The sequence below is a fragment of the Sphaeramia orbicularis genome, chromosome 11 (genome assembly GCF_902148855.1).
Source record: "Sphaeramia orbicularis chromosome 11, fSphaOr1.1, whole genome shotgun sequence".
Taxonomy (NCBI): Eukaryota; Metazoa; Chordata; class Actinopteri; order Kurtiformes; family Apogonidae; genus Sphaeramia; species Sphaeramia orbicularis.
Window position 1 is genome coordinate 23,223,556 of NC_043967.1, and position 24,190 is coordinate 23,247,745.

Consider the following 24,190-nt stretch of genomic DNA (forward strand, 5'->3'; position numbering starts at 1 on the left):
CCATTCTTCTTTAATAGTATCTTCCAGACTTTCTCGTAATAGTTTTGCTCATAGTCATTCTCTTATTTCCATTATAAACAGTCTTTATAGACACTCCAACTATTTTTGAAATCTCCTTTGGTGTGACGAGTGCATTCAGCAAATCACACACTCTTTGACGTTTGCTTTCCTGATTACTCATATGGGCAAAAGTTTCTGAAAAGGTATGGATAATAGTGTTAGGTATGATTATGACATCAATATATGTTTGGTTTCAAAACAATTGACGTAGTACCTGCTGAGAAAAAACAACTAAATGTTCATTGTAAATTTTGCTTCCCCACCCTGTATATGAGAATGGAATAATGAATTATAACTGAAACACATCATAGCTTTTTGTTTTTACGGTAGACACTGTCGTACATGAGCAATATGCCTTTGAAATCTATTTTTCATCCCATAAAGACCCAAAGGATCTACTCATCTCTAATGTTTAATACCTGTTGATCCAGTAATCCTATCCATACAAGTAAATAATTGTTGTAAAATACAGTTTGTCATTTTTTTCACGGTCATCAGATATGACCCATTTGGACGTTCAGAGGCTTTGTAGTTACCGTGGAAACGCCATCATCTTCTACAGTATTGATTCACCAGTACAACCCATGGAGTTTAAACAATGACAGTGGATGAACATGCGTGCTCTTATGTTCAGTTACTGAGCTTTTTGCTGAAAATGTCACTTTTTCCTCAGTTTTCCCTGTTGTAAAATAATAACCTTTGAATTTACTCTGAGTTTTCATGAATATCTATATGATCATTGAATTAAGTATAGGAAAGAATACATGACTTACACTGAAACATGCAAAATACAGAGGATAATATTATAGTAAATGGTGACAAATGACTTAAGAAAGGCTAAATAAAGAGAAAAATTAATTTGAGAACTGCCACAAAAGTAGCACTGGGTCTTTATGGGTTAAAATTATATTAATGCTTCATGAATTGGAAAATTGTTATTGAAAAAGTTACCACAATAGTACTACAGCACAAGAAACAACTCCCAAAATGTAAAAAATCAGATGTACCTCAAAGTGCAGATACACCATGCCAAAATTGCTCTGAGCGATTATGTTTTTGGACCGTTTTCAGCAAGTTATAATTTTGCAAATATGCATCTGTGGAGCTTGTTTTACAAAAGTTAAAGACATCCTGTACCTCAGAAAAACTGAACATTTCGTGCATCTATCAAGAAAAGCTCAAGAATAATGAGTTATTGAACCTAGCACCATTTTCTATACTGCTCATTTTTACAGCCACAGTCAGTTTTAAAAGCCCTGATAGCTCAAAAAATGAACTCGAGGCTGACATTTTGTGTTTACAAGGACTGAGAAAATTATTTTCAGAAATTATGAAGGAAATCTAAAGTGGTGTGTCACATGGCCTCCGCTTATTTCATATATGACCCATATGCACACAGGTGATGTTAATGGCATTTGTTTACGTAGGTCAAGCTTTATTAACGTTTACAGGTTTTTAAATCACACCACTTTCCTTTTGCTGTATTTAATGTCTAACTTACATCATTACAATCACAGTAAACCTATGTCACTTAACAGCACTGTCACCCAAAAGGAGGAGTTAAAAAAAAAAGATCCATAAATTGGTAACTATGGCTATGTTCAGACAGCAGATCCTAATGCACAATTCAGATTTTTTCGGTGAAAGATTTTTTTGTGTGCTCGTTCATATTGCACATTAAATGCGACTTGTATCAGTTGTGACTATGAACTGAATGTGAGCCTGAACTGACCCGCATGCGCAAAAGAGGTCCTGATGTAATACGTGACCATGCAGGCACACACTGTGTTTGAAGAAGTAACACTCCTTGAACGCAAAATTGTGATGTTTGTCACATTTCAATGACATAAAACACAGGTGTCAAACGTGTGGCCCGGGGGCCAAATCCAGCCCACCAAAGGGTCCAATCCGGCCCGTGGAATGAATTTGCGAAATGAAAAAATTACACTGAAGATACTAACAATCACTTATGTCAAAACCATTTTAATTCAGGTTCCACATACAGACCAATTAGATCTCAAGTGGGTCGGACCGGTAAAATACAATCAGAGCCTAGAAATAATGACAACTGCAAATTTTCTTTGTAAAATTACATGAAAATGTTTGCATTAAAAAACTATCCTTTGACAAAAAAATGTGAATAATCTGAACAAATATGAACAATCTGAAATGTCTTAAGAAAAGTACGTGCAGTTTTACCAATATTATGCCTGTTACTAAATGTTTTGTGTATTTGTAATTGTAATGAAATGTTTCATAAACAGAGGCAGAATATTGTTAAAATTGTACTTGTTATTCTTAATACATTTCAAGTTGTTCATGTTATTCAGATTTCTAAGGAAACTTTGTAGATGTAAACATTATCATTAGGGATGGGAATCATTCAGAATTTAATGATTCCGATTCCATTATTGATACTGCTTATCGATCCGATTCCTTATCGATTCTCATTGGGTGAGGGAATAAAAGAGTACAAACAGGTGTGTTTGAATTAACTGTCTTTTATATTTCCATCTCTGCACAGAAAATATAGCATATACACTATGTACAAATAATAATAACAGATGACGCCTGGCCCGTTTCGGGGGGGGCACAGTGAAAGTGAAACTAAAGACGTTTTACTAATTCCTCTATTGCCGCATTTGTACTAAGTGGAAACCAGTTCGACTCGGCTCGGCTTGCCTCCTGTTGTTGTGCACCTCATTTCCTTTCCCTTCTTACCTTCGGAAACTTGTATTTGAGGAGTTACGACATTTGTTGCCAGAACCTGAGCCGGCCTGGCGTTCACTTTGCCGCTACATTCACAAGCACTGCTAAGTAGCGTATCAAATATGTGACATTCCTGTAAATGATTCACATGCTGTGGACAAATGTTTGAGGATTTTGGAGGGATTCCACCCTTTTGAAGACATGGAAGCTTTCCAAGTGTTTCAAGTAAGTGGACCTGGTGTCGTCTTTTTAGACCGTTTCTGCCTCAACGCCATGTTGGCCACGTTCTGACCAAAACAATGCAGCATACGTGTGATGTCATCGCGCATGCACAACGAAGGCGGAATCGATAAGCAGAATCATTAAGCAGGCAGGCAAACGATTCCAAGGAATCGAGCTACTGGGAACCGGTTCTCAAAAAGAACCGTTTCTCAAAAAGAACCGGTTCTCGATTCCCATCCCTAATTATCATAACATAATTTTACTTTTTTCACTGTTATTATTTTACTGGTCTGGCCCATTGGAGATCATATTGGGGTGAATGTGGCCCCTGAACTAAAATGAGTTTGACAGCCCTGACGTAAAGGTTGAATGAGTATGTAAAATACTCTGACCAATTTGCACTACAATAATAAACATATTTTTAAAAGAACCGAATCCATGTACATATCCACCCACTGTATAAAAGTCCAATTTGCACTTTCTGTACATACTGCAATATAAAACCCACTGTAAATAATATATACATAAACATATTTCAATAGACTGGATCCCTGTACACATCCACTCACTGTATAAAACTCCAATTTGCACTCTGTACATATTACAAATCCACTGTAGAACTCATCCCATTGCTGTCCTTGTCTCTAGTTGAATGTCTATATTTGGTCTATGTTCAAGTGTGAATGGGTTCATGTTGAAACATGTGCAAAGAAAAACCAAAGCAGAATTCCTTGGATGTGTTCACATACTTGGCCTATAAATCTGATTCTGATTCTGATAAATGCGACCTGGCCGTTCAGACTGAAGTCACATTGCAAAATATCAGATACGTATCGGATTTAGGACTACACATGAAAGTGGCCTGGGTCAGATTTGTGCTGTTCAAACTGTCTTTAACAGATTGGATACAGGTCAAATACTGGCAAAAAAATCAGATTTGGGCCACATTTGCCTGCAGTCTGAACATAGCTTATGTTATTCAGATCAAAAAATAGGAGTAATCCCTTCCCTTCATACAAAATACTTTCTTTGGATTTTCCTATATAATTAAATACGGGCAAATAAGTTTCAAGATCAGGTTCATTTAGTTTACCGAGACGGGTTTCCTGCAGTAATCTGAAAACGGAAATTAAGTTTAACCCCCCCCCTTTGGATGGAATCATCACTGAAAACCGATCCCCGTTTCAGATTGATCTTTAACTACTTGAGCTTTAAAACTCATTAGCACCTCTCATTAAGACCACGGTCGACTCTTACTGGAGCTAAGCCAGGTAGTTTTATACGTATTATCTTGTATGGATTTTTAATATCTTTCTCGCTGAAACAGATCACATCCAAGTGCTGGAGACGAAGCACCGTGTCAACAAGTCTCCTGCTGCTTTAACTCATCTTGATCCTCTATGGGAGCTCGGTCCCCTTTATGTAAAAAGGCTAAAGCACAGCATGGTAAGTTTGTTTGCACTGCTGTTTTTATCCATGCATACACAGTACCGGGGATACAACTGTGAGGACACACACATGCACACACATACACAAACTAATTGGGCTGTCTGTTGTCATGCTAACTTTAAGGGCAGCAGCTATTGTACGCATATAACCTTAAGTTACATGTAGCTTGTTAGAGAGAAACTGTGAGTGAAGGGAGGCCGATCAGGAATGTTTTGGCTTTGAGCGAGTGTTTGTCTCTACTCGTCTAATTCCCCTTACACTATCTAACGCTCGTTCTATTCTCAGTAGAGATTGCATTTTCTTTTTTTTTTCTTTTTTTTTTTTAAATACACGCTCAGACAGATGGAATAAGACAAGTGAAATGGAGAGGCAGCTAACGGAAACGAACAACCCCACTTCATTTTGGGGAGAGCCACAAACCGCTACAAAATGATCTAAAAAACATCAGTACAAGGCGACTCAAGTTACAGCCAGTTCCTCCTCCAACCCCAGACAACCTTTTTAATCCTTGTGTGCGGAGATTCAGCCTGACATTAAACACATATCAAAGTTCTTTAAAGGTTGCTTGACCCTCAGAATTTGGAGCCGCAATCAATTATTCAGCGTCAAACCCCCCCGAGTGCTGATTTATTAAGCAAAGATTTTTGTTCCTTGTTTTTACTCTCTAAAAATGTAATCTTCTCAGGAAAAAGTCTGTTCAGTTTCTAGGTTGCACGCTTTGAAACACAATACGACAAAATCACATTTTCTTCTGTGACTGTGAAATATTTGCTTCTTGCTCTTCTCTTTTATCTTCCATTTATTCTTTGCATTATGCTTATGTCTTTCAAGCAATTTGTTGGTTTTTTTTACTCACTGACTTTCTTTTTCTGTCACACTTTCTTCCAGTCATTCCCTTTTTTATTAGTTAATATTATTTTCTTTTGGCTCGTCTTCATCTTCCACTTCTTTATTTACTTCTTTTTCAACTCACATGTTATCATCTTTTCCTTTTGTTGCCTAGGATTTCCCACCTTTATTTCTACATTCAAGACTATTTCTAAATCCACTTTCTGCATTTGCTCTTATAAACTGAATCAAGGTTCCTACAGGTTTCTGCAAGTTAAATTTAAGTCTTTTTAATTATTAATTTAATTCCCATTTCACAGCCTATTTTACAGCCATACCTGCAAAAATTCATGACTCCTAGAATTTAGGAAAACTCATGTCAACCAGGTCGAGAATGATCTTTTCTCCAGCCAGATATTATTAAATTTGCACTTCCCCATGCTTAATTTTCGCTTGCCAGCCATCTCTTAAAGTTCCCAAAGTCAGCTTTCTCATGTAATGCACGTGACTAATGGCTACACGTGCGTTGTGCTGAATTTTCTGTGATCATTCCTCATCAGGGGCTGCAAATTTAATGATAATTGGTTGCTAATTTCAATATAAATTGTCGATTTGGAACAGGTGGAACTGAGTAGACTAATGCCACGTTTCCACTGCATGGTACTGGCTTGACTCCACTCAGCCTTTTTGTGTTTCCATTACTCGGTACCAATTTTTTGGTATCTACTCTGCTGAGGTTTCAAGACAGGGGAAGAGATACTAAAACATCATGTGTAAACACTGCAGACCACTGATTGGTCAGAGAGTTGTCTCTCCATCATTGCATTTTCAGTGTGCGACCTGCCATTTAAAAAAAAAACCCACAGTAAATATACCGGTAGGCTAACCCACATGACGGCAGCCCGCAAAACTACACATTTGGTTGGGCGAAGAGATTCAGTCATTTCTGTCCTTGGTGGCTGACAAAAAAATCCAGCGTGAGCTTGACGGAACAACATGCAATGAGCGAGTTTATCGGCAACTCTCTGAGCAGACATCATGGAAGTTACGCGCCGCGTCGCTATGACATCCAGGTACTCTAAGGTCGGTAGTATCCTGTAATGGAAACGGTCTCCAGGAATAGTATCTGGTACCCGAGTCAAGTCGAGCTGGTTCCATGTAGTGGAAACGCGGCATAATCTTACTTTCTTTGCAGCGTGGACATTTCCCAAACACAATACAGCGCACAAGTTTATGGCTACGTAACTTAAGACCAACCATATCAGATTTAATGCCTTTTAAAGACTTTTTAAGGTATTTAATGCAGATTTGTAAATTCAAGACTTTTAAAACTTTTTAAGACCCCTTGGGAACCCTGTGACTATGATCTGTGTCATCGTCATGAATGTAACAACATCTAAAAATAAAACAATATAATAAAATCTCTTTAAATTTCACTCTCTCAGACAAACTTCCAGTCTATTACCACTTTCCTATGATAATAAGATACATGTCTGCACTCATTTCTGCCTTTTTTACACTTGTAAAGTTGCAGACAGACTGCAAATTAAACAGTTCTGGTTGGCACAAAACAAAACTTCAGTTTGACAGGGAACAGATTACAACTGCCGATGCAAGCACTCAGATCTTCTCCACACTAACATCGTTGGGATTTTTAGCAAGCTAAAGTGGGTGTCAAGTCATTGCCTGTTCCTCAATTTCGCCAGGATATGGATAGAAAAAGATTACTGCGGATACATTGGCCCAGCCTGCCCCACCAGTCCAGCGTTTCATCTCTCAGTGTGATTAAACAGGAGACATTCACACCCGATTTGTTAATTCATCAAAACGATACCTTGTGGAATACAGAGGTTACATTAATCACATTTGGGCAAATTCATGTTGGCTTGCATAAAGCTCAAACAGGCATGCATTACAGATTAGTCTTCTGGTGAAGGTGCCTCACCAGAGACTCATCGCACTAATGTATTACTCCAGTCACAAGGTCTGAACGAGAGAGAGACTAAGAGAGAGAGAGACTGAGAGTGACTGTTGGTGGAAATGACAAGTTATACAGCGCATACAGATGCTGAACTCAGAATATCAGCCAAAGATCTATGAAGGCCGTTCTGAGAAGAAAAAGCTATTTGAGATAATAATAACAATAAATGGACTCAGGCATATGAAACCTGTCGATTTGTGAACTTTCCCAGTCTTCTTTGCAGAGACGGGCTGTTTAATCCTTTATTGTGCAAGTGACTATTTTTGGTCATTTCTGCATGCATTACAAGATAGTGACAGCAACAGTTACAGTGAGGACAGTGGTGCAACAGTCTCAGGTCCAATGTGGTCTACAGGGTCTGTAAGGTCCACCTCTGCATGAACAGTGAGTGTACCTGCTTTCTTAGGTACCATGAAGTAATGGTACTAATGTAAGGAATGATGTTCAAAGGGATAATGTGGATGTGGACAGGTGTCTGGATCAAGGTTATTATCGTTAACGAAAACTAACGAAATGATGAAAACTAGAATTGTAAAAACATTTTCGTTAACTGAAATAAATAAAAACTGTAATTAAAAGAAAAAACGATAACCAACTGAAACTGTATTGTGTGCTTACAAAACTAACTAAAACAGACAAAAATTATGGATAAAATTCCCTTCGTTTTCGTCTTTGTCAATGTTGGATTGATATGAAATTGATTAATTTTGCTCTAGCAATTTTAGCTGCTGGCACCATATGATATTAAACGGTCCGTCACTTGTGGTTTCCAGTCGTCTTCTGGTCCCCATTCTACCTGGAAACACGGAGACTAAAGTTGGGAGAAAGCAGCAGAGTCCTGCCTGGGATTTATGTGAATATAACGGAGAAGAAGGGAAAAGATATAAAGAAAGTAAAACTAAACTAAAACTAAGCATTTAGAAAAAAAAGAAAACTAATAAAAACTAGCAAACCTGCTCTGAAAACGAATTAAAACTAACTGAATTAGAGAAAAAAAAAGTCAAAACTAAATAAAACTAAACTATAATGAAAAATAAAAAACTATTAGAACCTTGGTCTAGATCAGCGCTTATGTTGGTCTAAAGTTCTACAAGTGATGTTCTGGTGTTCTAAAGTACATGTTCCATTCACCTTAGATGTGTTTTTCTTGTATTTTTTTTATATTTATTTCTTGGATTTTTTTTTTTTTTTTTTTTTGCTACTTATGGGAAAGTAACCAAATATGGTGACTTCACTGACCCTGACATTTTTTGAAACACACAAAAGTAATAAATTCTTGTTATGTCCTCCAATAACACACTAAGGTTGAAACTTTGAATTTCAGAGTATTTCTATAAGTGCCCTATTAATGCATAAATACCCAAACATCCACCAGCAACCAAAACCATTTACTGATCTAAACTGTTTAATACCTGTTAATCCACTAATCTTATCAATACATGTAAATAATTGGTGTAAAATGGAGTTTGTCATCTTTTCATGGTCATCAGATATGACCCATTTGGATGTTCAGAGGCTCCATAGTTACCGTGGAAACAGCATCATCTTCTACAACATTGATTCACCAGTAAAACCCATGGAGTTTGATAAATAACTGCGGTCATAGACACTTTTTTTTATGCTCAGTTTATGATATACAGTATTTTACTGAATAAGTCAGTTTTTCTTCAGATTTCTCTGTTTTTTTAGGATAATAACCCTCAAGTTAAATCTCTTTTATGAACATCTATATGATCAGTACATTAAATATAGGAAAATACCTGATTTTCACTGGAAAAATGCAAAATAAAGAGGATTATTTCATAAAATATGGTGACAAATCAATTCACATCATCACACACACACAATTCACATCATCTGGGAACTACCTCAAAAGTAGAAATGGGTCTTTATGGGTTAAAATTGTAAAAAAAAAAAAAAAAAAACTTCAGAGGAGCAGCTCCTTGCTTGTTAGGGACACTTTAAAGCTCATGAATTCCCACAGGGAGAGTGGAGATGGGGATTGTTGGCCATCTTGTTTTTCCTTCCTTTGTCACCTAATTTGTCTCATAACTACAGGGTTTTATAACAGTCATTAGAAGGTAAATCCCCTTGGCTCAACTTGCTTCAGTAAAGCACTAGCATTCAGGGCTTGATAAATGGACACTCAACACCGGTTATTATGATGAATGGGAATTTCACAGTGGTAACAGCGCCAGGTATGTGATAAAGAAAAAAAAAAATACCTAAAAGAAATTCCTCCCAAAAGTGCTGCCAATGGCAAATTGGAAAGTGATGCCTATAGGGTCAGTTGACATTCACAGTATTGGCTTTTATTGGATTGTTGGACTTGCTTGAAGTTAAGCCAGGGTGTGAGGGAGGTGACTTGACAAAACATGATCCCCCAAAAAAGTTGGAAAAAGAAGGCCAAACTCTCTAATACTCATTGGGAAAAAAGAGTCAATAAGTAGATCAGGCGTTACCATGGTGAGAACAGATTAGTGATGGTCCATGGTTGTTTAGCCATCACTACAGCATGTTGGGCCTGGTGCTGCAGACATGGATGCAGTCAACCAATACATTACAGCAGGCATATTATCATCACAGAAGTACATGAAAGAGAGAGGAGGCTACCGCAGCGTCTGATCAATGGGGGAAATCAAGCAGTGGAGAGAAAAAGCGAAGGGATGAGCTGAAAGGAGAAGAGAGATGCAGGGGCGAGGTGGGTACAGTATAGGGCAATTTAATCACAACCATCTTGGCCGGGTAATAAGTGAGCAGCGAGAGAATATAAATAGTGAGCGAGAGACTAATGGAACTCATTTTAGGAGAGTATTTAACCTATTTCACAGAGAATCCAGGGTAATCAATTAAAAGCGCTTTTAGCCCAGGCCTCAACTTTAATTACTCTTCAAATGTGATTATTCTCTGACATGCTACCTTAGTCCTAGAAATAGATATAATATTAGCCGCTTTAATTTTTTTGGCTCTTGTAGCCTGTAACCATAGAGCAAAAGCCAGAAAAATGCCAACCAGAATTTATGCAAATTCCTGTCTTGCATATTGAAGCTGGATGTATTCATCCATAAGATTGTTTCCACAATGGATTGAATATTTCTTGTGGTGCTTCTGCACTGTTTTCATTCCTGGAATTGCCTTATTTTAATGGCTAACTTCTCATGCTATATTATAACACCTGACTTTGCATTGGAGATTTGGCATAATGTGAATTAATAATGTTATTAAGCTTACAGTTCTAAAATACAAGTGGACACTGTACAACACTTTGGTGAGTCATTTTGTTTGCCACTTTTCTAAAAAAAAAAAAAATCTGTTTATTCCAAGTTTCTTCACCCATGTCGAGTTAGGATTCTATAGGGATTAACTTTTCCCTGTACATACAGTATTTTCCTCTTCAAAATGAAGCCTTCACTAGAGTAGAGTTGCTCTACAGCTATCTCTAATACTGCTTTTCCACTGACAGTATCAGCTCAGCTCACCTTGCCATGGTGTTTGGCACCAGCATGTTGCATTTCCACTGCAGGTATAGCACCTGCTCAGCATGGCTGGTTGTCATAGTGATGCTCTGTTAACATACCGTGATGTTGTCTTTGGTGTAACTGCAGCTACAAGTGAGGCATCTACGGCAGAGGATGAAACTTAGCACTGAAAGTTATGATTTATGAAGTAAAACATTATATTGAAAACATATTCATTTAGATGAAGGCTGTCAAACTCATTTTAGTTCAGGGACCACATTCAACCCAAAATGATCTCAAATGGACTGGACCAGTAAAATAATAACAGTGGAAAAAGTAAAATTACATTATGAAAACATTTACATCTACAAAGATTCCTGGAGAATGTGAATAATATTAACCTGAGATTTCTTTAGAAAAAATATGTAATTTTAACAATATTATACCTCTGTTTATTATGTACAACTGTGCATTACAACTTACAGATCACAGTGGATCTACAAATATACACAAAACATTTAATAACAGGCAGAAAACTGGTAAAATTGCACTTCCTTCTCTGAAGACATTTCAGGTTGTTCATATTTGTTCAGGTTATTCACATTTTTTGTGAAATGGTAGTTTAAAAAAAGTTAAACATTTTCATGTAATTTTACCTTCTTTTTTTTACACTAAAACAAAGAGAAAAATTTGGAGTTGTCCTTATTTATATTTTTTTATATTATTATTTTACTGGTTCAACTGACTTGAGACCATATTGGTCTGAAGGTGGAATCTGAGCTAAAATGAGTTTGACATCCTTGATTATTAGTATGTTCAGTGTAACTGCACAAATTCACCCAATAGGCCAGACTGGACTCCTTGGAGGGCCAGTTTTGGCCCACGGGCCATATATTTGACACCTGTGATTTAGGTGAATTTATCAAGGTAGAGTTGACTCAGCATTGCAGTATTATAACACATTTATATGTCTATATAGTGATGATTCTGGATTGATAAATCTCTGACCTGCATGACTTTCTGTGTTGATAAGAAAACTGCATGATGTAAACTGAGGTGTACAGGCATGAGGAGGTAATGGGTGGAACTGCAGGGGTTCGCAGATGATTGGTTCCAGGCTAATGAATACGAACTAACAGTAGATAATATTCTAAATTTGACAGGCGTTGGGTAAACAACATATACTGCTGGGATATTCCAAATTAGGTCTTCTTCCAAATGGAGCCATTTCCAAATCAGATATGTGGAACATGCCAGTTTTATGAGGTTTCTTTGGACATTTATAAAGCGCATTCAGAAAATGAATCTTGTTTATATGTTGCAGGTTATGCCATACAGCCCCTGTTTATGGTCTGCACAGATAAACACAAAGATCCTGTCTGGCCGAGATGAATGAATCCACATTTCCAGAAGGTGAAACATACCTGCAGCTCAACATTACAACAGGGTTTATAGATAGTAGCAGATATAAAAAAAACAAAAACAAAAACCGGATCTGAGGGTGAAGTTACACAATGGAACATCTATCATTAGAGGAAAACTCTGAAAAAACCCCCATTATTTTTAATGCAGTATGCAGAGCTGCATGTAAATAGTAATGGTACAGGAATGTGATAGGTCATTTTTACTGGCCATGTAAACCGCTTGGTCAGTTTATTTGAATTATAGGGAAACCATAATATAACATAATGTTAGTGTTGTTTATGTACCTTAGTCTGACAATATCTTTACTGTGGCATTTTCATAGTCTAAATACACCAGGTATTTATATATTTTAACATTATCTGTAGTATTTCATGCCATTCTTTGTATTTCATCTAACATGCAATTTCATCTGCTGCCTCTAGAGGCACTAATCCAATGAAACACTCCATTTATGTTTCTTTGTTTGTTAACACTATAGCAGCAAAACTATTGGTTGAATTCATACCAAATTGGGTTTATAGATTGTCAGTGACCAAAATAGATCTGATTACATTTTGGGAAAAGTAGGACAAAGTTAAAATTGTTTATGAATTCTTAAAATCTTTTTTTCCTCCCATTTACTTATAATGGGCAAAATTTCAAATGTCTATTAAAACATCAATTTTAAATCAATTTACTTCAGACTTGGCACATATATAGAGGCAGCTGATATGCTGACATCACCACATGCATAGACATGATGACATCAGCTGGATTGATGCCAAAATAAGCTACAATATATGAAGGGGCGGGGTTTGTTGTGCCTGGCACCACTTGTTTGTTTCTTTGTTAACACTTTAGCGGCAAAACTATTGGTTCAGTTCATACCAAATTGGGTTTATAGATCACCAGAGACCCAGAATAAATGTCATAACATTTTGGGAAAGGTAGTTCAAACTTCAAATTTGTTATAATTGGCAAAATACGTGCAAGGGGTGGGGTTTGTTGGGCCTGTACCCAGCTGTTCTTTTTATTTATTGATTTTGGAAACTTCTCCTATTCATAATTATACCAAGTTATGAATTTTGCTCAAAAACAAAATCACAGGAATACAAAACATAGCTGTATGAATGTTGTTTGAGTGACAGGACCAGCATGACAGGTGACCTCTGAGTATAATGAGTCTAAAATCCTCTCCCTTCAGATTCTGTGTCAGCAGAAAGCAAAAAGCCTGGCCTACAGGTGTTCAGTCAATATGTGTTCACAGTCCCCAGGACACTGAAGAGGTCTGTTAGAGCTCCAGTGCCGGTCTAGCAGTAGGCCTGTTTGTTTGACAGTCAACCCAACACTAATCCACTGCTCTCAATCACTCTCAGAGGGGGAGAGAGAGAGACAGATAGAAAAGGCTGGAGGGCATACCTCAGAAAATGTGTAATTCTGCACTCACACACACTCCCAGTGAGACATCTTTAATGTGACTATTCACAGAAAACTGAACTAAATGGGAAATATACACACTCAAGCAAACCCGCACACACAAACAATGCAACAACACATATGTGTGTACATGTTTGGAGGGAAAAAAGGCATGTCCTCACGCCTAATTGGATGGGTAAAAAACGAAAACAGAACATTAGCTTTGATTTTGCGTTATTAGCTTTGTAAAGCATCCTGTCATCTGTCACAACTGATGAATGCAAGCACAGAAATTGCGCTGTGGGCCACTTCGTCCTGTATTTTACATCTTTTATGCGAGCCCAGCAGGGAGATTGTGGCATTCTGTTTCTGAGGACACGGATGGAAGTATTATTTCTACTAAGGCATAAGCAATTTTACTGAGGCTCGGTGGCATCCTCGTTTCTCTGCCTCATTCACATGCTAATGTTCTTGAGAAATTACTAACATATATTATCTAATAACAGCCAAAAGAAAAAAAAATAAAAGTGGCACATCCTGGCAAAAAGAACATAAACTACATGAGCAATAACACAGTGTGACACATAACAAATCACTGAATGAGGCGCCCATTGTCATGACAGTGTGTGAACTAACATGACCCTGGACATACTTTCAGGGTACATTTATACACTGATTACACTGAACTCCATTTGTTTAAGTCAAGATGAACATGAAAATGAGCACCTAATCCAATAGTGTTAATACAACACAAAAATCTATGTGTTTTGCATTATTTTTTATACATAGTAGTAATTTTATAATAAAGTTAAGGCCACCAATTAATTGCTGGAATATTTTAGGTAATTATCATCAATACATTCTATACTTACTTACAGAAAACCATTTTTTTCTCTGCTTTTGTGTAAAAATAAATCTATATAATCTGATTTTTCTGAACCAGGTTTACCACGTAGCTTATCTACACTATATTGCCAAAAGTATTTGCTCACCCATCCAAATAATCAGAATCAGGTGTTCCAATCATTTCCATGGCCACAGGTGTATAAAATCAAGAACCTAGACATGCAGACTGCTTTTACAAACATTTGTGAAAGAATGGGTCGCTCTCAGCAGCTCAGTGAATTCCAGTGTGGAACTGTGATAGGATGCCATCTGTGCAACAAATCCAGTCGTGAAATTTCCTTGCTCCTAAATATTCCACAGTCAACTGTCAGCTGTATTATAAGAAAGTGGAAGTGTTTGGGAACGACAGCAACTCAGCCATGAAGTGGTAGGCCACGTAAACTGACGGAGCGGGGTCAGCAGATGCTGAGGCGCAGAGTGCAAAGAGGTCGCCAACTTTCTGCAGAGTCAATGGCTACAGACCTCCAAACTTCATGTGGCCTTCAGATTAGCTCCAGAACAGTGCACAGAGAGCTTCATGGAATGGGTTTCCATGGCCGAGCAGCTGCATCCAAGCCAGACATCACCAAGTGCAATGCAAAGCGCCGGATGCAGTGGTGTAAAGCACGCCACCACTGGACTCTAGAGCAGTGGAGGCGCCTTCTCTGGAGTGACCAATCGCACTTCTCCATCTGGCAATCTGATGGACGGGTCTGGGTTTGGGGGTTGCCAGGAGAACGATACTTGTCGGACCGCATTGTGCCAAGTGTAAAGTTTGGTGGAGGGGGGGATTATGGTGTGGGGCTGTTTTTCAGGAGCTGGGCTTGGCCCCTTAGTTCCAGTGAAAGGAACTGGGAATGCTTCAGAATAAGAGATTTTGGACAATTCCATGCTCCCAACTTTGTGGGAACAGTTTGGAGCTGGCCCCTTCCTCTTCCAACATGACTGTGCACCAGTGCACAAAGCAAGGTCCATAAAGACATGGATGACAGAGTCTGGTGTGGATGAACTGGACTGGCCTGCACAGAGTCCTGACCTCAACCCCACAGAACACCTTTGGGATGAATTAGAGCGGAGACTGAGAGCCAGGCCTTCTGTCCAACATCAGTGTGTGACCTCACAAATGCGCTTCTGGAAGAATGGTCAAAAATTCCCATGAACACACTCCTAAACCTTATGGACAGCCTTCCCAGAAGAGTTGAAGCTGTTATAGCTGCAAAGGGTGGACCCACGTCATATTGAACCCCATAGACTAGGAATGGGATGTCACTCAAATTCATATGTGAGTCAAGGCAGGTGAGCAAATACTTTTGGCAATATAGTGTGTATTTTAGATATGTTAGCTATAACTACATATTCTCAACCATGTCTCTGCAAACACATATAAGAATGTTAGACACTGTCAACATTTAGCATAAGGAAAAGGCAGCAGTTAAACACATACGTCCATACAATAGAACACACAAAATATTGATTGATTATACGTGATAGATAACTTGAACAGTTTGCTATTGTTCAGTAGAGGTTACATGTAAATCTATACATTTGTGTTCTGGTTTATCAAAATAATTTGTATGTATGTATGTATGTGGATGCAGCTACTACAAAAGAGTGAGCATTAGAATACTATCATGTACATTATTAAACAATGTAGTAAATTACTTTTAGTAACATTCCTGTATCTTAGCCTGTTACATTTTACAGGTGATAACTTCAGTGTAGTTGAGCTTATATATATTGAGCTTTATAATTTTTTAAACAGCTCCTCTAATAGTGGATTTGTGTTTCTTTGTGTGCTTACATGTGCTGGCTGTTGTGGGGTTTTGGTTTGTTTGTGTTTTTGGCATCTGGAATCGGTTATTTCTTGATGTTTGCTACATCTATTTCTCTTGGTTGCATCCATCCATGATAATAATCTACACTCATTTATGTCATCAAAAGAGGACTGTTTGGTTTCTTCAGCACTTTTCTATATATCCTCTGCAGTAGCAATGCTGCAATACAAGTTATCATTTGCTTTGACATGGAGTAAACTAAGGACCAGATACATCTAGCTCTCAGCCCAACAAATAATTTGCATAAACACATGAATACACCAATTTATTGCATGCTATTACAAATCTAAGGGAGTCTGGATGCCACCCACACACTGGTCACCTTTCCTTCTTCCTACTTATTACAGGAAAAAACACTATAATTATTAAAAAAAAAAAAAAAAAAAAAGCATATGTCAGGATATGGTGATTTGAAATATGTTATTGGTTCAGAAATGTAGAGATTATACCAGTCTGTAGTTTGCAGAAAGATAAAGACATAAAGACACATTTTGCAGCTACTGAGCTGGGATCTGTATTTAACCCTTTAAAGGGCACTCTTAGAAATACTGTGAAATTCAAAATGTCAACCATAGTGTGTTATTAGAGGACATAACAAGACTTTATTACTTGTGTGAAATTTTACACCATTTTTCATTGTCATGTAAAAACTCAAGGTCAATGAAGTTACCATATTTGGTTCCTTGGCTGTAAGTGGCAAAAAAAAAAAAAAAAATCCAAAAGGTGTATATAAACTATTGCGATGATCCTGGACCTCATCATTGTCAATACTGAGGGTGGAAAGCGAAAGGGTGGGTGGGGTGGGGGATGTTTTTAAAATCCACATCCCGACCCCGAGAGGCAACATCCTGGTCCCCCAGCATGGGTATTTGTTGTGTATTCATGCATGCTGTACCACATTTGTCCAGCAGTCACCGCCAAAGTGTTCACGTAATTCTGGGCATAGCAACGTGTATTGTATTCTAAAGTTACTAATATCTCCCAAAATATTGGTCCTATCAACTTGCTGTTTTGCTATTCTCTTCCCTGACCAAAAATACATAAGTATACCAAACTGCAGCAGTCAGCTCTTACTGGATTTTGTGTGATGCCCGAGACACACACACACACACACACACACACAGAGAGAGAGAGAGTCCACTTCCCTTTTACAATATAGAAAATCCAAGAAAAACACATGTAAGGTGAAAGGAACATGTATTTTAAAACATCAGAACAACATAAGTGCTGATCCAGACACCTGTCCACATCCACATTCTCCTTTTGAACATCATTCCTTACATTAGTACCATTACTTCATGGTACCTAACAAAGCAGGTACACTCACTGTTCATGCAGAGGTGGACCTTACAGACCCTGTAGACCACATTGGACCTGAGATTGTTGACTCACTGTCCTCACTGGAACTGTTGCTGTCACTGTCTTCTAATGTAACAATGTTATGAAATGGACAGTGTTTAATTAATTTAAATAATATATATAGCATTTTTATGTTTTGTGCAGGCTTTGTCAGAATGTATTTGGATATGTATATAAGATGTGTTAAGTTAGTTTGGGGAGCTGACATAGGAATTCATGGTCAGTAAAAAGATAAGGTAAGGGGGTGGGAGTATATGAGTTGAACTTTTTTGAATATTTCGAAATAATATCTTTTTTATAATGATTTTTCTGGTATTGGATTTAATGTTGATATTCAAGATAAACAATCAATCAATGTGTGTGGAAATGACCAAAAATAGTCACTTTCCCGATAAAAACGTAACTAAACATGGTGACAGATAACCTACATTTGTGACTCAATAAATCAGTGTTTTTCAGCCTTGGGGTCGGGACCCCACATGGGGTCGCCTGGAATTCAAATGGGGTCACCTGAAATTTCTAGTCATTGATAAAAAAAAACAAAAACAACTTACTAATAAAAAATATATGGTGAGTTGAGACAATCCCAATCCCTAAAAGACATGACAAACTCTGAAGCTGAAACTGAAGCACTGTGGTACTGTTTATCTTTCAAATGTTCATTGTGGTCGATTTCAGATGCTGCAGCTCTTTCATAATTCATAGTTCGAATTATTGTTTGTTCAGTATTAATTGTCAGCCTTCTAAATCCAAGCTGGACTGACTGTACATATCCTGACCAAGGAAAATAATATTCTCACTTTGTGCAGTAATCTACACCTGGCTTTTCTGCCTCCATCCATAATAATATATATTATATAGACTAAATGTCATCTAAAATTAATGTTTACTTGAAACATAGTATAGTAAACTATTATATGATCAAAAACAAATGAATTTTAGCAACAGAAAAAAAGTCTCTGTTTTGAATGTCCAGGATCACCAGAAATTTGTGATATTGAAATATTTGGGAACCACTGCAATAAATACTGACTTTTGATAAGAGCCATTTGGATTCCTTTGGCTGACATTTCCTATGTTAAATTTATAGCCATTGTAGCAACATTATACTAGTTAGAACATCAAGAACATGCAAAAAGTGTTGAGTATAGCCATTAATGTGGATTCAACAGAAATCACTCAGGATTACAGTATTTAGAACCCTATAAGGTCTAGAGCAGGGGTGGCCAACCCTGGTCCTGGAGAGCCACAATCCAGCATGTTTTAGATGTATCCCTCTTCCAACACACCTGAGTCAAATGATAAGCCTATCATCAAGCTCTGCAGAAGCCTGATAATGACCATCAGGTGTGCAGGAAGAGGGAAACATCTAAAACATGCTGGATTGTGGCTCTCCAGGACCAGGGTTGGCCACCCCTGGTCTAGAGAGTATCCCTTTATTTGTCTAAGTGTGATAAGTCCCTTCTCTAACTCTTGTTATTTTTAGCTTTCAATCCCTCTGGCTTTGGGTCGAGGAACTTCTTACTAATACTCCTCCTAAAACTGATTCAAGGGAACAACCACAGCTGCACACTCACACCTATCCCACTGGATAAGCACTCTGTGACTCAGAGATGGTTCGACAGATGGATTATATCCCTGTTGTCGGTACCACGCTACCGGCCACGGGGCAGAAGAGTGTGATAAAGGCATGTCAAAACAGTTGTAGAGTTCTCAGGCGAAGTCCGCACAGGGGGGAGCGCCGAGATCATGTCAGCCTTTGCGCTGTGTCATGCATGAAAAGGATTGTGCTTTCATTCAGGGGTGTTGAGAGAGCAGAGAGCAGAGGGATTTTTACATGCAGGAAATATTTTGTTTTGATTCTTAGAAAGCGCACTTTTGCTTCGACTTGTGAGTCTTAGAATAAACATGCTGACAAACCGTTCTCTGGCGACCTTGCGTCTAGTTTGAGTGTGTTTGTGTGCATGCGGAGGTGGCAATAAGGGAAGGTGGGGGCTTCTATAGACGACGAGCAGCTTAAGTTTAATTGCTTGTGGTGGCAGTCAAAGTCAATATGCTGGTCAATGGCCCGTGCATCCCGCAGGTTCATTTCCCCATAATTACTCTACATGCGCCCGGCCAATGCATAAGTCTGTCATCATTAAAATAATAAGAATGGGTTGGGCAAGGAGGAGGGCAGGGAAGAATGGAGGAACAAATGCAGAAGAAATGAATGAATCAATACGGGAGACAAGAAGAAGAGATGACCTGGCAAAGCACAGAAGGAATTACATGCCAGTCAAGTCAACAGTTCCTCACATGCATAAATTAACATTTCCAAACACAATAATCCACATTTGTGTGTATCACTGTAACACACAGAACTAAATGTGAATGATGAAATGTTCTGAGTGAGCTGTGAAGAAAAGTTTAACCCATAAAGACCCAGTGCTACTTTTATGGCAGTTCCCAAATGATTTTTTCCCCCATATGTAACCTTTTTTTAAAAAAGTGATTTATCATTATTATTTTATAATATTATCCTCTGTATTTTGGGATTACTCAGTGAAAATCAAGTATTTACCCATATTTAATTTGTTGATCATGTAGATTTTCACAAAAAGCTCAGATTAAAGTTGAGGGTTATTATATCAGAACAAGAGAAAACTGAAGAAAAACTGACTTTTCCAGCAAAATATCATTAACTGAACATAAACCCAGTGTCTCCATCCACTGTCATTGATCCAACTTCATGGGTTTTACTGGTGAATCAATGTTGTAGAAGATGATGGTGTTTCCATGTTCACTACGGAACCTCTAAATGTCCAAATGGGTCATATCTGATGATCAGGGAATGACAATAAACTGTATTTTACACCAATTATTTACAAGTAGATCAAGTGGTATTAGTTTACATCAGTAGATGCTTTCGGTCACCAGTGGATGTTTGGGTCTTTATGGGTTAAGTCAGAATATTTGGCACTTCCGCTTTAAAACACAATGTCTGGCCATGAAAAGCCACATCAGCAATATATCACTGAACCACTTTTAGCTTGGATGAATTCACCCTTGGCATTCTGTCCAAAAATACATTAATTTTTCGACCACATCTTGCATTGATGATGGTACAGTCAGACCACTTTGTAAAGTCTTCTTCAACCTATCTCAAAGATTTGCAGTGAGGTTCAGGTCTGGACTCTATGGTGGCCAATCCATGTGTGAAAATGATGTTTCATGCTTTTCTCAATCTGAGCCTGGTGAATCTAGGCATTGTCATCTTGGAATAGGCCTCCACTGCTGTTCAGACCTGGTCATTCCGTATATTCAGGCAGTCAGCTGACCTCATTTTGTGGACAGATAATGTTACCGAATCTGGACCTGACTAAGGCTTGTGATGTAGACTCTTGACATGATCCTCCTCCCATTTCACATTGATGTGTCCATTGCTCTGGAACAGGGTTAATGTGGACTCCACAGACCACAGACCTTATTCCATTGAAACACAGTCCTATCTTTATGCTTCTATCAAACTGATGGTTGTTTAAGAAATGAGAGGTTACTCACTGCATCAGTTAGGGCTAAAGAAATCGCTGCAAGCAGTGTATCTTCACCCATAAAGACCCAGTGCTACTTTTGTGGCAGTTCCCAAATGATTTTTCCTCTCTAATTAACCTTTCCTAAGTGATTTATCACCATTTATTCATTCATTCATTCATTTTCTGAACCCGCTTTATCCTCACTAGGGTCACGGGGATCGCTTGGAGCCTATCCCAGCTACATAGGGGCGAAGGCGGGGTACACCCTGGACAAGTCGCCAGTTCATCGCAGGGCTCTATCACCATTTAGTGTAATATTATTCTCTTTATAATGCATTTTTTCAGTGTAAATAATGTATTTCCCTATATTTCATTTACCAATCATGTAGATGTTCATAAAAGCTTGGATTACAGTTGCGAGTTACTGTATCAGAAACAGAGAAAACTGAAGAAAAAGCAACTTTTTCAACAAATATATCATTAACTGAACATAAATCAAGTGTGTCCATCCACTGTTTTTGATCCAACTCCATGGGTTTTACTGGTGAATCAATGTTGTAGAAGATGACAGTGTTTCCACGTTCACTACGGAGCCTCTGAACGTCCAAATGGGTCATATGTGATGACCATGAAAAGATGACAAACTGTATTTTACCTGAATTAATTCAACATACTGATAGGTTTAGTGGTTCATTTTAGATCAGTAGATACTTTTGGTCACCAGTGGCTGTTTGGGTCTTTATGGGTTAAAACAACAAGGCTTATCATCATACATATTTGACTGACTTTTGATTATATACTAACATTACCATTAATATTACAACATTGTACAATTGCATATTCATAATGTTAGTTGCCAGTTACCTAGATAGGTCGATTCATATAATGTTAGCAATTAACACTTTGTGAGATACCATTACTTGTTATTTCATTAAAACATGAACATAACCTGCTTATGTCACTTCAGATAGATTTTCATTAATAACAGTGGAGACACAGAGGAACACCTATGATCCAATGTTATTTCCTGACATCAGCTTTTTTTTTATACCTACTGTGTGTTTAAATACACTTATATGTATAGTTCAATGCAATTTTTTTTTTCAGTCGCTGATATTAGGTATTAGGTAACTAGTAGTAGGTAGTACTGGTATTAAGTCAGTTTTATAGACATGAGTGGCTGGATTTCATTTAAAAAGTGTGCACTGGAAAACCCAAATCCACCAACTAATGGCAAACACAATTATGACTGAACATTAATAGATCTGACAGCACATACTGAATGTCGGGATCATGGGGAGCAGACTTTCCTCATAACGTTATATGAATAACAAGCAACCGAATGAATTTCATTGCAACTGTCAAACTTATTTCTACCTCAAGCAAAACCAAAAACTTTTCCTTCTCTGATAATGAAGAAATTCAATCAGATTGCCTTTTACATTCAGGTTTCCTAATTCAATTCATATTTTGGATCAAAATAGTTGGATGGAAAGCCAGTTATTGACAGAAATGTAATAAGCATTCCCAAAGCAGAAGCTCAACTCATTACAGTTCCCCTGAACCGGCTGGATCACAGCTTAATGCAGAACAAATAGAAGGTGTGTGTCTGCGCCTGTGCACATCTGTGCATGCGAGGCGGTGTGCGTCCTCCGTGGCGTAGCCATGTGTTCTACAGTTGCTGAGTGTAATCCTCGGCCTTTACCAGCTGCCCACAGGTCTTTCAAAAATGTCTCACTCGAATTAAAAACAGGTGGACACAGTTTGATTAGCTTGTTAAAACACACCTGCTACTGAAGGGCGAAGTATTACGTGCTCTCTCTCTCTCTCTCTCTCTCACACACACACACACACACACACACACACACACACACACACACACACACACACACACACACACACAAAACTTACTGGGAGCAGTGGAGCAAAGATAATTATTATAGGAGGAAATATTAGCTGCACTAAAGGCTTTTTGTTGTAAAAACTGCAGTACTAAGCTCCCTAATGCACATGAATGAAAACTAAAGCATCCTCAAGTCGTATACAGTGGGACATTCTGTTTTTTAGCTTTACAATAAAATTAATAAAATAAAATAAAATAAAATGGTGATGTGCTGGTTGCTGAGAAAGGCTGTCATGAAAACTAAGTGGTTCAGAAAAAGGATGGATAGATGATTGCTTTTATCTATTTATTGATTTATTCATTCATTCACTGTCCATATGCTGTGTTTAAGTTGTGATGGTCATATTCCACTAAAAAAAGTTTATTAAAAAAAAAAAAAAAAAAAAAACATTTATCAGCATGACACGGTAGAAACTACCAGAAAATTCTTGTTATCATTATTATTATTATCATTGTTATTATAAACTAGTTGAAAATATACATAAATGCGTGTGCCTGACAGTAGGGATGCACTGGTCTATCAGTCAGACATTGGTACCAGCAGACACTTGCTGATGGTGCTCAGTATAACTTTTGAGGGCAGTGGCGGCTATTTCTCTGTCATTCTATATATGTAGGGTTTTCATAAATGTGTATGATTGAGTCCGTGTTAAGTGGCTAAATAAAAAGAAAAACACAATAAATGGAACATGGCATTGGTACTGGCAATGGATAGAGGCCAAAATATCATTTTACATATTGGTAAGTATGCTGCAATTGGTATTTTGGGATATACTGTATATATATATATATATATATATATATATATATATATATATATATATATATATATATTTTATATATATATACACACACTGTATTTACATATACATATATACATATATATATATATATATATAGATATATATAGATATATAGATATAGATAGATAGATAGATAGATAGATAGATAGATAGATAGATAGATAGATAGATAGATAGATAGATAGATAGATAGATAGATAGATAGATAGATAGATATATGGGCTGTCAAAATTAACGCGCTAACATGGATTAATCCATCAACATGATAATCTGATTGAACATTTTTATGCAATTAACCCATCTGCGGTGCAGAATAACTCTGAACGTCTCTGCCAATGCATTTCAGGCAGGTTGTCCAAGTAG